Source organism: Athene cunicularia (assembly GCF_003259725.1).
Source record: "Athene cunicularia isolate RWA chromosome 7 unlocalized genomic scaffold, athCun1 chr7_part1, whole genome shotgun sequence".
NCBI lineage: Eukaryota > Metazoa > Chordata > Aves > Strigiformes > Strigidae > Athene > Athene cunicularia.
In genome coordinates this window covers 26762255-26779320 of record NW_020799107.1, presented here as the reverse complement: position 1 = coordinate 26779320, position 17066 = coordinate 26762255, and the positions used below count along the sequence as shown (strand labels likewise).

The 17066-nt window shown below is 42.3% G+C and overlaps 1 protein-coding gene across 16 annotated transcripts in view; it reads right to left on the bottom strand.

Moving 5' to 3' along the window:
* The window catches only part of KALRN (kalirin RhoGEF kinase), a 360200-nt gene that overhangs the window by 337914 nt on the left and 5220 nt on the right, over window positions 1-17066 (bottom strand). For all 16 annotated transcript variants that reach the window (XR_003398843.1, XR_003398844.1, XM_026853030.1 and 13 more), the window contains exon 2: window positions 9212-9326. The gene's annotated coding sequence lies outside the window, so the exon portion shown is untranslated. The remainder of the gene's footprint in view (window positions 1-9211; window positions 9327-17066) is intronic.

The following is a 17066-nucleotide window of genomic DNA, read 5'->3' as shown; positions in this document are numbered from 1 at the left end:
TTTGTCTCTTATATGCTCTGGAGATACCCCCTCTACCTCCAGTCTCTAAAAAGGGGTGAGTTCAGACCACCTTTCCCTCTCTGGAGACACTAATTAGGCTATTTCCTTGATGCAGCTGCCTATTCTCATTAAATCTGTGGGACTTTAATATGCTTTAGAGTCTTCTCTGACAGATTTGTTTTAAACAGTGACTGACAGCACGATTGTGTAAGCTTTTAATCATTTGGAGACAAGACTAAAAATATATTCCTGAAGACATATCTTCAGTCCCACCCAAGCTGTGCAATTGAGGAATACAGAATTTGGAGCAGCATCCACAACACTTGAATCCCTCTAATGAGGATAAGGACCAGGCAGTCTAGACTGAGACAACTCCACTTCTGTGTCTCCCATTATTTGCTCCATATTGGCACACAGAAAAGGTCTCATCCATTCTCCATAGGAGTTTAGAAGAGCTTTCCATTGACATTAAGATACCTTTGAAAATATTCCCATTACAAAGCAGACTGAAAAGCACAGCAGTTGTTTTCCTGCTCCTAATGACATCCATGAAGAGGGTGGCATAAGACGCTTCCAAATTATTATAATTTCTAAGAGCGAGAAGGACATAGCACATACTGGAGTTACTGATGAGGAACACAAGCACCCATGCTGGAATGAGACAAAAAACATGTTACAGTCTCTGCAAAAACCGTAGGAAAGAGATCACCAGAAGTCAGGATTGGCTAAACCACTGTATATTCTGCTGACAGCTGCTGACAGCTTCAGGAGGGAACGGTACACAGCCAGTGCCAGCTCTGCTGCCAGCACGCCGCTCCCACAAAAGGTCTCAGTTTGCTAATTTTAACTCTTCTGAAGTACTGCTCACATTAACGCAAACCTGCCTTCTCCATAGAAGTCTCCAGGTCGCTGCTGGCTGGACCTCTCAGAGTACCGCAGAGACACAAATCTAAGGGTTAAATAGTCCACAAGGAGCATGCAACAGCTTTAAATCAGCACCAGCACAGAAAAGGCCAGAGAGGGCAGCATGGCAAAGTGTGCACAGAAAGCCACTGAGGAAGAGGATGGAGAAAATGATGCTCTGCATAAAATTTATATCAGACTGCGGTGCCCACCAGCTCCCTCACCAGTGTATGGGTGCTGGATATATTCTAGTTTAAAAATTCCTGCCTTTTCTTCTTCACTTCAGCTCCTTCTTCAGGCAGCAAATGTCAGTACAATCAACATGCAAAAGCCATTTAGCAAGGAGGAACAATGCTGATCTAATCCCCAGATCGAGGGGTTTGGATGGAGCTCAAAAAGCAGAGTGCAGCAGTACAGCTCTACGTGAGACAGCTCAGGGGATGGGATCAGGCCCCAGACCCCACCGGCATCACTCGGTCACAGCAGCTTCTGAATCCCAGCATCCCATTCCCCCCAGTGAGGGGGTTTGTTTTACTGTTTTCTCCAGGTTTGGAGGAATCCAAGCAGAATCCTTCACAGCCAAAACCCCGCTGGAAAAGCAGTCACACACTACCTACAACATTGCTAACAGAAATACAGCAACATGGAGAGCAGCTGCACAGAGCAGGCAGCCAGCCTGTGTGGGACACTCAAAAACCAGCAGCCCCCAGCCCATGCCAGGGAGCTGAGCAGCATCGGAAGCTCCTCCAAGAAGACAGCTGTGGTTTTCTCAGTGCCTTGGCAAAGTTCAGACTCCTGTGCCATCAACCCCCCAGGACACCTTGAGGCAGCAGAGCTGATGCCACTGCGTGAGGTCACCATCCTTACAGGAGGTTGTTGTTTCCAGGTCATCCCCCCTTGGCCGTGCCTTTGATGGGAAGCGCTGCCACAGGCATCTCTACCTCTGCTCAGAGGGTTTTAGGAGACCTCCAATTCCTCCTCCCTCAGTGGGAAAGAAGCCAGGTGCAGTGATGCTGTGGAGCTATGGCTCAGCAGCAGCAGCCTCTTGGCTATTTTCTGTGCAGAGGACCTGGGAAGATGGGGGCTGTGGAGAAGGCCTCTGCTTCCTGCCGTCCTGGCTGCTCTGGACTTGCAGCCTGAATGTGCTGCCTGTGGTGAGGAGAAACAACCCACAGCTGGGAGGTAGGGCTGGAGCAAAAGGCCAGACCAGTAAAACCAAAAGGCACTGGACCAGCTCTGGGTAGAGACACTTACTTTGATGCCTGAGAAGAGCTCAAAGTAAAACAGCGATCTTTTATTTCATTGGATGTGTCCCTTCATTGAGCCCTATCCACTGACTCCACTGAAGAAGTCATGACTGAGCTCTCACTGAGCTGGAAAAGCAGCACAGTGCCAGGAGAATGAACTTCTCTTCCAGACCTGTGCAATTTCTTTGTAGGTTAAACTGGGCCTGTAGGGCTACCTCTGTAATCCTAAATGTTCAGATGGGTAAACTGCTGGACAACCTTTATGTTGGAGACACTAGATGAACCAGAAAGAACTCAATATGACTTTGAAATCTCAGTATGAGTCTGCATGGTTAGCAGTAAGAGAAAACTGGACCCCCTACCCTGTAAAAAGAACAATTGCCTTGGAAATAATTCAGACACAATAAATGAGGGATTCCTTCATATTAACTGTTTTCAATTGCAGATTTATAGTCTAAAATCAAGCAGATGTTGAGTGTTGAATAGAATGCTTAAAAACACAATGGCATGTTGAAATCCTAGTTTTTCTTCATGTGGCAATCAGTAATTTTAATTATTTACTGGAATATAATTAATATATAATAAAATTGAGCAAGCTACTACTTTAGGAGTATAGAAATTTTGAAGAAGTTAGTGTGAAAAAACAGTAACAGATTTTCATGTCTTCCAAAATGGTGCAAATATTTTTGGATACAAGGTAGACAACTTTACAAAGGGATTTGCAAAGTATTTTCTGTGTCCTTTAAGGAATGTATTTCAAATAAGAAATTCGGTCTTGAAATAACCATCAACCTTTATTTTATTTATTTGAGTCCTGAACACGTATTCTGAAACAAGACAAACAAATCTCCATGAGTTTGTCTCAATATTAACATTATGTTGCTCTCATTTGCCTCTATTTCACAATAGAGAGAGATGAGGGATACCTCCACTAAAACAAATAGAAGATACGGATAATCACTGGCAGAAGTGATTAGCAGAGCCCATCTTACCCTGCCTGTTATTAGTCTTCAGAAGAAAAAGGCTATGCGGGCTGTGCAATTCCCAGTACATTATCCACAAACCTCTGTATCGTGCTATTTGTGTTGTTCATCACAAAACCAGTCTGAAAACACTTGCGCTGTTATCCAGCTGGAAGTCAAAGCAGGGCTCAGTAGCTAACCAAGCTGGAACCAGTCTGAGAACACTCTCAGCTCCCACGAAGGGCAGAGGAAGAGAGGGCATTTGCTTTAGGTCCAGAGCTGTGCAAGATCAGTACTTAACACTACCCAGGAAAACAGCAACAGGCAATGAAAGCAAGAAGTCATTTGGAAAGTGATATGGAAAGCCCCCACTTACCTTAGGTCTGAACTAATATTAAAAAAAAAATAATCCAGAGATTAAACAAACATGGGAAATTAAAATCTTGTACCTATTTACACCCCTCCCACAGATTTATATAAAACAGTATCATGAGAGCTGGAAAGGCTGTTTTCATCCCTCTGCTGCAAGACAGGAGCGACAATACCTGTGTCATTCCTGATATGCCTTCTAACAGGGTATCCAAGACAGAGATGCTACAGAAACCTGCTTTATTTCTTCAATCTATGATTTTAATCCATTTCTTTTTGTCCTGTTTGCCATATACACTGAGACCAAACTGTTTCCTTTAGCTCAGTGTTTTATATTGGATTGCAATCATATAACTTTTAATTTCCCTCTCTTTAACCCAAGCGTCCCCGACACCTTCAGTCTTTTCTCGTAACTCCTGCTCCCCATGCACTGACAGCTCTTGTTGCTCCCTCTACACTTCTAGGAAGTCCACATTTTCTAGCAACTTCTGGTAAAGAGGAGAGCTTGCTGGGCTGGCAGCTGTAGATACTGAAGAATTTTGACATCATTTATAACCACCCTCCACTTATCTAGGAAAAGCCTGTCTCAAAAGGTCATTAGCACAGCTGGAAGGAAATCAGAGATTTTCTTTGGAAGAGGTGATCTCCAACAAGAGGTGAACATGTAACTTGGTTCTGAGGTGGTGAGCAAAGCGACACAGGAAGCAAAACAGTGATGTGGTCAGCAGCCTTTGAGTGGGACAAGGTAAAACCACCAACTCTTTCCACAGAAGTCCCCCAGCCCTTGACAGATGGTGATAACATCACATACCATGTACAATGCACACTCCATCTGAACTAGCTAGCCAGTGGCAAAAGGCTCTTAAATTCACCAGCATTCACATCAGTTATATCCTCCTAATGACCTTCTTTCTCCAAAATACACTTATAATTTTTTTTTTAAAAATCAAATTATATCTGAAGAAAATACTAAACCTCCATCAGCCTCATTAGCTTCACTTAATTTTTTACTGTGGTATTTTGATAAAAGTGTATGGTGGAATAATTATCTTATAGATGGCACCAGATACTTAGTTACTAAAATTAGTATGAAGTCCCTAGTGTTATTTTTAAAATACATGGTTATTTTTGTAGATCTACAATAGCCTCCAGAAAAAAAATTATCCTCAAAAGCTTCTTTTGTGCTAGGATCATGTAACAGAAAGTAGAGCTCTAGGGTTTAATTTCTATCAATCAACAGAATGAGTTTCACACTACTCCCAGCTAGAGGAGCTAATATACACAGTACCACAGGTCATCAGAGAAGAGCTTAAAATAAATCCAATAGTGGAAGAGTATTGCTACATTTTGCCATTGCCTGTATTGTTCTTCTAATTTTATAAAGCCCCAATCACTGAACTAATTATTACAGGCACTTAAGTTCTTTTACTGATCCTAGCACCTTTCATTGAACTCGGCCAGCTGTGAGGAGCTGTTCAAACACACAGGGCTGTCCTCTGCAAACATTTTGCTGCTCCTGTGAGCCCTGGATGTCCCCCAGAAGAGGGAAATATTTGAGCAGGTTTTTGAACAGAGGACAAATAAAAAGTAGATGTCTTTAAAAATACAGGCCTCCAAGGCATCTCGGGTTTCCCCCTCTGCAGTGAGCACAGAAGACTGCTTATCTTGGCTCCAAAACAGATTGATGTGTTCAGCCGGAAGATTCACTATAGCTGACAGAGAGCATTTCCTTCATCCTATTGCTTCTCCATGCGAGGAGATAACTCAGGCTAATAATATTCTGTCTCCTTTTTATCCTCCTATGGCCTACGCATAACTTAATTCTTAATTCCAAAGGGCTTGCAGAGGAGATTGGCCTGGTGCTAGTTTCATTTATACCCATATAAATCAAAACTCAGTCTACCAGAATAGATGGCACTGCACTGGTGTTAAAAAATAAAATCCTCAGTGAGGCCAGAAAATTCCCCCTCAGCTCCCTCGATCATAAACAACATGATATCCTAGATTCAGTCACGCCCTCCAAATTTCTAAACACTGCATCCCGTTTAAATTTGCATTTAAATAGGAGCTATCCTGATTTGCAAGAAATACAGCTTTGCCTATCCAGAAAGAATTAGTGCACATGTAAAACAAGCAGAAAATGGCAGAGTGGTAGAAACCTGGTATCTGTGGCAATTATCTTTACTTCTAATGAATAGTGCCTTCGTTTCTTAGTAACTAATTATAGTGGAACTGTTCAGAGAAAAGGACCTTGTGATATGCTTGAAAGAACCAGTGTACAGCACCGAACCAGGACCACATTTGTCTACAGTGTGAGGTACCCACTTGCCACCTCCTCCTAGTACCCAAGACTGCAGGATCAGGCTTTTGAATCGTCCAGGACCCCTAAGTCACCCCAGGCACTGTGGACTGCAAGGCTACCGTTTTGGGATATAAATGAACTGTATTCCTAGATCTGAAGTCTTAACCCCCAAGCAGTGATCCTCAGCCACGCAGGAAACCCCACTGACTGCAGGCAACTGCCTGACCGCCACTCCCAGCTGCATGAAAGCACCCACTATTCTGCTCTAACTCAAACACACATTGCTGCTTTCAGTAAACCCACATTATTATTCTGGTTTTGAAGAAGGAATTGGGGAAAGCTGAATCAAAAACTTTGAAAACTGCTAGCAAGTCCCCAGTTTCACTTACTCTAATCCATCATCATATTTCATCACCAATCTCATACCTGCCCAAAACTTCCAGCAAGGCATCACCTCTGCCCCCTCCATTAAGATATAAAACAGGGGTTAAGAGACAGATAGTATCAATGTGGACAGCAATCTGTCTCACTCAGAAACCACTGCACTGGGAATAAAGAATCATTATACTGGTGTCAATATGATAAATTACAGTCTCCTTTTTTCCTAAAGAAGAATTTCTAGTTTTTCAACTAGCACAGAAAACTCTCTCCCTTTCAGCACTCTGAACATCAGAGCAGTTTCTCCTGACATCCTGTTCAGAGTCTCTGCTAATGAAAGTGTTTATCTTGGTGGATGGCTGATGCAGTTATTCATTACAGCATTCATCTTGGAATAAATATGAACTGGGAGCCAGTGATATGAAGTCAAACTGTTCCTTCCATATATTTGTTTCCAGAGAGTAAATAAGTTTGAAAGCTCTGCTGGTTGCCCTTGTTAAAGTGAACAAAACATTTAAGAAAAATGAGTTTTCAGTGTTTTCTTACACTGTGCAGGTTACACAATCCCGCGTGCTAAACCCACAAAGTTTGTGGTCACGTTTCCCTCCTACAGTAGTGAGATCACAACTGTGGTACCAGACAAAACAGGACTAGGAGGAACCTAAAGTAATCACCTTCTGATTCATCAGCCCCTCTCCCCATCATTTACACCCATGCCAGAGGTTTGCCTGTAGAATTATGGAGGAATTTAAAAAGAAATCAAATTACTCATTCTAGCGCTAATAGGAATCCATTAGAAATCTTTTACTCACGTCCAGCCTAAGCTTTCCTTGCTTTGGTGTTACACTTTTGTTTCTTGTCCTATCCCTTTTGCAGCATCACAACATGCTTTTGAAGACCCTTCTCACTCTTCTGTTCTCTATGCAGAGCAACCTCTACACTTCTAATCCTTCCTTGACAGGCCACTTTTTCTAGACCTCTGATCACTCTTGCTGCTTTCTGCTTCATGCCTCTCAATGTGCAATATGCCAAACTGAAGACAGTACTCTGGTTAATGTCTCCACAGAATCAATCTGCAATGATCCTTGGGAAGCTGGTGGAAGTAATTCATGAGTAGCCAGTCCCTCAGTGCTGGGTACATTTTCATGATAGGAGGTTGTACTGCAGAGGAAAGAATGTTCTCCGGTATAACTAGAGAGATGTCCTTCAAAGGCTTCAAACATCACAGCAGAACAAGGCTTTGCAGTGGGGACCAGGAGGGGGAATGCTTTTTTTACTGTTTCGAGAGAGACAAGTAGCTGGATCTTGTATTAGCTCCTTCAGCATGCACCTCTGTCCCCCAGCACTGAGAGATCACTGATGGATTGATTCATAGCGAGGCGACCAAAAGCAGCAGCAGAGATTGAGCTAATCAATTTAGTTTTGTGAGAGTGGCGAACAGAAGGGATGTATTACTGCCGCCTCCATGAGGGAAGAGCAATTAATAGGAAAGATTGACATGTTAGAAGGTAATTTTTGCTGTGCAATTGCTTGCAACCCCAAGCAATGTCATATCTTCATAATTGTGACCATGCAGAAAATGATAAGATGTAAGGGAACAGTTTTATTACTGCAGCAGCTGGAAGGGGATTGCCAAGCCCTGGGACACGCACTCCCAGGGAGTGACCTACTGCTCTCCCAGCCTCACAGCATGCCCATAATCTCTCTCACAATGTGGTTGAAAATAGAGCTGGCTAGAGGTAAAAAAGGGGAGGGTGTGGGGAGAAAAGCATACCAATTCAGCTTATTAGTAAAACCTTGATGAGCAAAAGTCCAATGCAACAAAAAATGCATCACCAGAGGACTTGTGAAGTCCAGGAAATGAGCACTGGCAGATCTGGCACACATCGTAGTCTTTGCCCCGCACTCTCTGCAGCTAAGCAGTGAGCCTCCAAACAGCCCTCAACGCTCTTCCATACCAAACTTTGTTCTCTGCACATTGCATGTTTAAGGATCTGAGTGCATTTCCAGTACTTCCAGATGCAGCCAACCCCTCTGCCCTTCAAGTGTTAACTTCACACACTTCACAAAAATGTGTGCACTGTTTAACAGATCATATCCTGGGTTTAAAAAAGAAGGAGCTCCTGGGTGGCACAGGGTGTGTTATTGCAACCCTGAACATCCCTTCTCAGCCCCTCACTTCCCCTGGTGTAACTTTCACCTCAATAACTGGTGCAGTAGTTATTGGGTAAGGATATTTGGCAAGCTGGAAAAGAGGGAAAGGAAGCTGGATGGGGGCATACATAGTCTCATACTCTCAGAGGCATTAAACACTGGCTCAGAAATACCTACCTGGGCACTGAGCCCTATAAACTGTCTCCCAAAGCTTGCAAAAATGAACATGCATTGGCAACATAACTTTCCTCCAACATCCCTGGGAGAGGGATGGGGACCTGCATGCTGGAGGAGGAACATGGGAACTAAGGCAGGGAAAGGTGCTGGTTCACATGCAGAACCATTTGAAATGCCTTTCTTTGAAAGCTTTCCCCTCAGTCCACCCACTTTTCTCCCCAAGCCTGGAGAAAGCTCTGGAAAGTGCTGGAGCAGGAAGATCTGCCTCCTCACCATGGCACAGGCTCTCTGCCCCAGCAACTACAGTCCGCTACTCCAGCTCTCCTGAACCTCCCACAAGGTATTAAAAAGCAACAGCAGACAGCAGGCTCTCTCCAGCTTACTATATTTAACTGCAGACGTAGAAGCACTCTCCTCCCTTTCCGCTCCTCTAGAAGAACCACACAGAAACACAGGGAAGGAGAGCTGCTCCTCGTTGCTGTCGCAAGCCTGAAGCCTGGGTTTGCTTGCACTGCCTCCACTCTGGGGCTCCTGCATTGCCGCATGTGTGATAAAAAGCATCAGAATATACACAGGAGGAGGAAGGGAACACTTTTGTTTCTCTATCCCAAGAACTGAAGGTACTAAATGTTAATACTTGGAAATCAGCAACTGCCAAGAACAAGTTCCCCACCCACCCATCCACCCTAAGCTTTGAAGTGTTTTCTTTCTAGCTTTACCTTGGCACGCTGGCCAAATAAGTCACAAGTTTCCGAAGGTCTTCCTGCCTTATTCTGTCGTGATTGCTGCGGGCTGGGAAGGTCAAGACAGGACCACCTCGTTTATCACGGCCACCTGCGGAAAATAAAGGATTGTTAGAAAATCAGGCAGGAAGCACATGTCAAAAAAACTATGTGCACTGAATTGATAAACATAAATTATGGCACATTCAAGAGCCCATACACTCTTTGCAGCTTTCAGGCTTGCTTAATTGAGGAAGACATGCTAGTATTTGCTGGAGCTCCAAAGGGAGGAAATAAAAAAAAAAAAACCCACAACAAAAAAAAAACAAACCACAAGAGGAAAATTGCTACCAGCATTTCTTCTAACTTTCACCTAATCCCATCAAATCTGATACAACTGTCAATCCAAACAGGCAATGCTAATGAAATCCTACTTGTGGGGATAGTTTTAAACTGGTCAGCACCAAGAAAGTGAAAGTATTTCTCACTGTTCCACAGCCTGTTACAGCGTTCATTGCCAGACAATTTACAACGTTCCACCCGATAGCAGTGATGTATCCCAGTAATGTTTATGCAGTAAAATGTTCTAATCTATCTGGTAATTTGTTACAAATTGAGATTCTGATTAGAAGTTCATGACTCCTATGCTTTCTATTTAGAGAGTGTTGTTGGCAATTGGAATGATTTTTGGTTTGGTTTTTTCCTGTAGCTTTCCTGTCTTAAAATTCACTGCTTTTAAACTGCCAGTGTCTGGCACTTCATCTTTTACAGCAATTGTCAAAAGGCTTAGCCATAAAGGAATGACTCTATCCTGAATTATACAATCACAGATACAGGGGTGAATACAATCTACTCTACAGCACCTTATTTTATCCTCTGCTGTGAATAAAGTTTAATAAGCTTGAAAGTGAAATCTAGTGCCTCACTCAATGTTTAGTTCTTTTTTCATATATTATCACAGGACTTTTTCAGGAACTGTGTGTTTTAAGACACGTATTTGCATTGTTATCTAGGAATAAAAGTCATAATAAAACTACAGTTCAAAAAGCTAGCACAAAACTGCAAGGACCTTGTAAATAAGCTGTAAAAATGCAGATGACTTTGCACTTTTCAGCGGTAAGTATAATCCCTTTAACAGAACTCTCACTTCTGAGAAAAGAAAAATCACATGCTTCTCTGAACTAATTTACCTGGCCAACAAGAAGCAGCTACGTAAGAACATGCACACCTCCAGCACTGATCCATGCTGCGTTCTCTTGTGCAGAGCACAGGACACCCAGGCTCTGCAGGGCCATGAATTCCGTAGTGTCTTAAACACCCTAATTCAGTAGGAAGAGTCCTAAGAGGCTCTGCTGTAAGAGTAGGATCAGCACAAGAGCACATATTTGCTTGGAAAAATGGTATTCTGGATCACCACAGCATAAAGAATTACTCTGGGCAGAATTTAAATCAGGAATCAAGGAGATGCTTCATATGGCAGGAGTTCCTGTAGGTGGACAAACCAGAAACCAAACTGATGAGATACACGCATGTACCCCCAAAGCACAGGTTTTCCAGCTGGCTCTGCTTATAGAACAGAGAAGTCACTTGTAGATCCAGATTCCATCTGACAACACCCCTCCATCCATTTAATTATGAAACTGTCCATTTGGTTGATAGGTACAAGCTCACCTTCTAGCACAAGTGTCTCTCTCTAAATGACCAGAACAACACAGAAGCAGCTAAAAATATAAATGTTGTTACTATATATACATTTAAAAAAAATAGATATTATTTTTAAATTGCTAAGTTATGTTTAAAGAGTTTTCTACAGCACTGCAGATTGTACAAGTCAGTCTGTTACATAAACTTCACCTCACAGAGATGCCAGTGTTACCATGTAATAGTTCATCAGCACTGAAATTCGCACAGTTTTCAATGGCTGCTATGTACCTGAAGGGCTACATTGTGCAACTCTCCATTGGAGCCAGGTCATGTCTGATTTGTCCAGGGTTACAAATGGAGATCCAAACAAGAGATGCCATCTATATTTTGAGCCCTCATGCAGCCAGGGGTACATGTGGAATACAAAAACTGTCCTGCCTAGTTTCCACACAAATATCTGTGCCTGATGTTTGCCCTTGGCTTCACACCATGAAGGTGAGGAAGGTCCATGGGAGTTCAGTGTCACCTTGGCTGATCCATGTCTCTGCCACATAGCATAAGGATGGGGGTGTAATGTAACAAGGATTCAATTTACAAGGAAATAAGATAATTTCTATTTTCAGATCTATATACATGTATTAAAAAAAAATTTCCTCATTTTAAGCACATTCTCCCTTCGTTGAGATTATTTCACACACCGTAACAATGCCAAAACCATTATATCATGCATGATGTGTCCAACAGAAAAGCAAGCCAGCCTATAGAATGGCAAACTAATGTAGTAACTAAAGCTGGAGGGAAATATTTTTTCAACACGGGAAGCTTTTCAAGGTTTTGAAAAATTTCCCGTCATATCAAGATGTAACCAAGGCTTTCAAAAGCTTCCAGATATTCACTGAAGCAGAGACCTGAACTTGAATTACATCCCAGAAGAACATGCTACCCGCTACTCAGTCATGCTCCCTCTCCTTCTCCATTCCCAGTTATTTAAATATTTCTACAAAGTGGAAAAGCACTAAGAGATGAGATCCAAGCCCACAGCTGTAATCCTCTCCCAGGATATGAAACATTCAGGAACAGCCATGAGCTTCCCACAGCCCAGCAGCCCTGATTGCTCTGGTGCTGCCCATTCACCTCTGCTGCATAAACCCCAAATTGTGCTTCTAGCCAAGGACCCCTTTTGCACCTACAGTTCCATCAAAGTAAGCTCTGGGGGAAGCAAACAAACCAAACACCAAAAAACCCACCTCTAAATTTCTGATTTATCTTTTTCAGCCTACCAAAAATTCTTGACCCTTTTAATAATGCAAGGAATTCAGCTATAAAAGAGGAAACAGAGTCCAGAACATTCCTGTCCTGTCTTTGCTTCAGGCTAAAAGCTGTCCCTCAACAGTTCATCTAAACTGTCCTCAGAGGAGCAGGATAAATAAGTCTCTAACACAGAGTCAGAAGTTACCAGGACAGACCAGAGAAAATGGGTTAATTCTCATTGGAGGAGGAAGGTTACGTGATGACCCAGTTGGAGATTTCTGGATGACAGAAGGATAAATAAGTGCCTGGACCAATTCCTTTTAGTCCTATGGCACAGAAGAACAAGGAGACATGGGGCAAATCTCAAGAAATGTGAGGTTTAGAAACAGATGGTTCTCATTCGTGATAAAAGTACTGCTCTATGCTTTGAGCAATAGGGTGAAATTACTATTACAAGTGCATTGTACATACTAAAAGCCTTCACTTGTTTCCAAATCATTCATGAGAAAGCCCTAATTTTTATGAATGCCTGCATAATTTACAATTTTATGAAGAGCCTGTATGAAGAAATGTCAGGTTTCTTCCAGAACAAACCACGGTATGTTTAATTCACCATAAGACTTGCAGAGTTCAGTAACTGTGGGTTACTCTCTTAAATACTAATAATATGTAGCTTTTCCATTGCACTTCATAACCACAAGTCTCAGCTTTTCTAGGCAGACTAAATGGGATATTACCACCATCAAACTTCAGACACCTAACATGTCTATATTAGTACCCTAATCTCCTTTAATGGAGCCTCCAGACAGGTAGCAACAGCCACAAGAAGAGAAGAAAATCTTTTGGCATTGGCTGTACAGTGAGCCTATACTGTTCCTTTTCTTTATTACTATTATTATCTCCTTTTTTACCGAGGGGAACAGTGAGGTACAGAGAGGGGAAGAAATTCTGCCCTGATCACACAGGAAGTCAAGAAGAACCAGGGGTAGAAACAAGATTTTCTGACTCAGTCCACTGTGTTAGAGTTTCATAGCACTTAGGTTAAAAGTTAGCAATGAAAAACATTACAGAAGCTCTGTCTCTGCTTGTCAGTAATTCATCCAAGGAGGCTAATCTTGCCCCAAGTCAGCCACTATCTCAACACCAATTTTACATGCCCAGTCTCTTCAGAGGAATACCCAGCATATTGTTTTTAAAAAAATAAAAAATGGAAGAGTCTCAATTGCTCTAATCAATATGTCCCATCTCCTGCCTCCCACTGAGCTCACAGACATGGGATGCAATAATCAAACATGTCATTAGGTTTGCTAATTACAGTTATTAAATGCTAAAACAAACAGCTGATAATTTCTAATTGTTTTTCAAGGTGGCTTTTCATGGGCTTTGCTCTGATTTAGAGAGGCAAACAGATGGTCTAGTTATTAGTGCTCTGGAAAAAGAAGTCAGAAAAACACATGTTCTTCAGGGCACAAAGTACACTGAGAACAAATATTTAGCCATATATGTCTTGCATTCCTCCTACAAAATCCTTCATTGATGGCCTTACCTGTCAGTGTCTTGCTTGACAGTTCTTCCCATCTCCCTTTCTTCTAGTCTATACAGAAGCCATTGCTAAATTCAACATTTGTTCCCAGAAGTATATTTAGATCATTTTTCCTCCACAAATCATACAGGGGACATTGCAGTGATGGCACAAGGAATCATGATGCATAGCACATTAAAAAAAAAAAAAAAGTTAAGGAAACTTCAAAAAACCTGCATGGAAACAGTCAGCACGGTCAGTGACTTTCTGATGACCACTTTTCCGGTAAAGCCTGCAACCAAGATGAAAGAGACTCCAGCCATAAGATCCCTGTCCTGGCAAATACCAGGACATCGTAATCCTCTCAGTTGTGGGACCAAATGTTTCTGCCTATGGTGGTTCCAACTGCCCACAGGTAAATCAAGATGTTAACCAACCCAGAGTGTCAAAGTGAACTCTGTGTGCAGGCCTTCCCAATTTCAAGTCCTGAGGCACACCCAACCCTAATAATACACAAAAAGCTGAAGTTCCAGCTTTGTATAATCCTGTTTAGGACAGGAAATTATCATTTTCTTTTCATGCAGACTTCTTGCATACAACAGATTATTTTTATCAAGCTCAGTTTTCAAACTGCATCTCTCCAGTTCTATCATCAATTCCACTATGATAGATACTCCCTGCTTGCATTTATCTATATCTAAGGGATTCAAACCCTCTTGCTTCCTTTTGCACTCTCTTTATAAGCATGAATTCACAAGGATTAACCACAGACAGAGACAAATGTTCACACATGTAAAGGCTCCTAAGTACCTCATCTAAGGTCCATCAGTAAGAGAGACAGGAGCAGTACACTGTCTCTGGCCTCCAGTCAGACGGCTACTGCAGTTCACATGAACACACTGCTCCATCTGACCCCTGCAGATCATAACCTGATCAATCTTGATGTTGCAGACTCTGCTGAGACTGTAAGTGAGTTTCCAGAGGAGCTGAAATACTCCTCAAAAGGTATTTGAGTCCAAAATATGGTAAAAAAATGAATGATAATGAAGCGAATTAGAAGAAAGAACGAGCTCAGCTGAAGTCAGGCGCCTCAATAAAATGACAAACAATATGCTCTGGTTTTCTAAATCTAACTGACAGACTTCCTAGGAAGGCAAAGTATCAAGGAACTGGTATTCAGAGTCTTAAAATAATATTCCTTTCTCTGCCACGGCTGAGTTCTGTGACTCTGCTTGCTACCAGACCTCCTGTGAACACACCTCTGTATTAAAGCTCCTCCAGCTTCAAGAGGGACTCCTTTGTTGTAAGGGTGATAGATAGGGTTATCTGTATGACCACCCCCAAACCCAAACTGGTTGCAAAGCAGGTGATTCTAGCGCAGCAGTGATGGAAATTTAAGGTCCCATAACAAGCTCACCTGCAAATTACCACAGCTCCAAAGCAGTCACCAGGACCTGATCCTCCAGTGTGTTGCTCTCTGCAGCATCCCATATCCCAGAGTCAACTGCCTGAATCAAATCCTAATGGCCAACATTTACAACATTACATTCAGGGTTAATGACTCCAAAAACAAGGCCTTATGTTCCCACTACAAGATCCCTTGGCAGAGCAGATCAGAGGCTGTAGATGGGATGCTCAGCACAGCCACGGGAGGATCCCATTTCCCACCAGGTAGATTTGTTCTGCAATCACCCAGAGCCACTGCATGGATTTGAAGAGACCACCTGTTGTGGCTGTAATACACCTTTGCTGACTTATGCAAGTATTTTGGGGTACTTCTTTAATTTTAAATGTTTACTTGCCAACAGGCCACTGGGAAAACTCTCATTTTCCATGGAGAAAGTTATTGCTGTAGCAAAGCAAAATTAAGGACAAATGAAACTCATTAAAACAAAGGGAAAGCTTCTTTGTGTGGAAGGCAAAACTTCCAGAGAGAGTCCAGAGGAGTCAGTTTCTTCCGCTGGAAGAAGCTGATTTGCTGTAAAGTAACAAGGGAGCACCAGTACCCTCCTCGTCAACACTGACCCTTACTCACACCTGTGCAAACTCCACTGCCTTTTGCCCCAACTCCAAATTAGGTTTTTTTGATCTTGCCTCTTCTATCACAGATGTATGGGAATAGCTGTATATTTTAAAAACAACAGAAAAACTGAACAAAATAAACCCCAAATCTTCTAAAACAAAACACCCCACTGCACACTTTCTTGCCCTTGGAGAAGGGAAGGGAGCAAAATAGCATGTGAGGATGCCAGTCATGCTGCTGCTGGTGGTACTGACAGGCACTCCAAACTCACACCACTGGGCATAACATTAGAAGTTGCACAGACTAAGGAGAAACAAAGAGAGGCCATATTCACCCTGGTCACAGACTGTTTGCCTTCCTCATTTGAGATAAGCACAGAGAAACAGCAATGGCAAAGTTTCTGATGTTCATCAGGAAAGTGAAATATGTGATAAACTGATTTACTATAACTGGCTGATCAGGTTTGCCACATCCCCAGCAGGTAAATCCTCAACAGCTACAACAAAGTAAAGGATCCTGCAAATTAATGAAAGTTCAGGAGAGACTTCAAGCAAATGGACTTACATAATTGCTACTAGGAAGTCTTTTACCCTTCTGGTTTTAAGAATAAATTCAGCCTAGACCTGGAAAACACTAGCAGAAGAAAATGTTTCTGAAATCGCACATTCCAGCACAGTATTTCTATTTCAAATAGCCTATATTTTCCCACAAAGAAAAGTATTAAATAAATTAAATATTGCTAATACAGAGAGGATGTGCAGTTGTAAATTTCAGTGTTTCTTGTCAGTTAAAATTGATTCTTTAGAAAAAACAAACAAACATAAGCCCACAAACCAAAGCGCTTTCACAGAAATAAGGAAGTTTTCAGAGGTGACAAGTCTCATTAGTGGGACAGAAGAGCACAGCTTACTGCAAAATGACCAAAATGTCTAGTTGTCATCATATTAATTATCTCAGGTGCTACAGTCAACCCCCTGGGTCTTTATATTGATTTATAAGGTCCCAGCCTTGATTTCTATGTAAGGACAACTCTCAATTGCCTGTGTAAATGAAGATGAGACCTTTGCTGAGATATATATGGAGCTCACTGTGTCTTTGAGGATGAGAAAATCCTGTGAGCTGCATCAGGATGGGATGTATATACACCTCTTGCTTCACAGGCTCAGTTCCTTCCTCTTATTGTTATTTTGGAAGTCCCTATAATTAACTGAGAAGCTATACCTATGTGACAGGATGCAGGGACCCACTGACCAGGGGGTGGTCAGTCCGGCATGTTTGGATGACACCCACAAGTTCTTGTGAATCTTCAGATAGAAGTTTTGATTGGGTTGATTTTTTTTGCCCAGTTTTGTAAGGCACTTGAACCTTTCTGCCTCTCCACAAGGCAGCACAGGTTGCATCACTACTCTCAC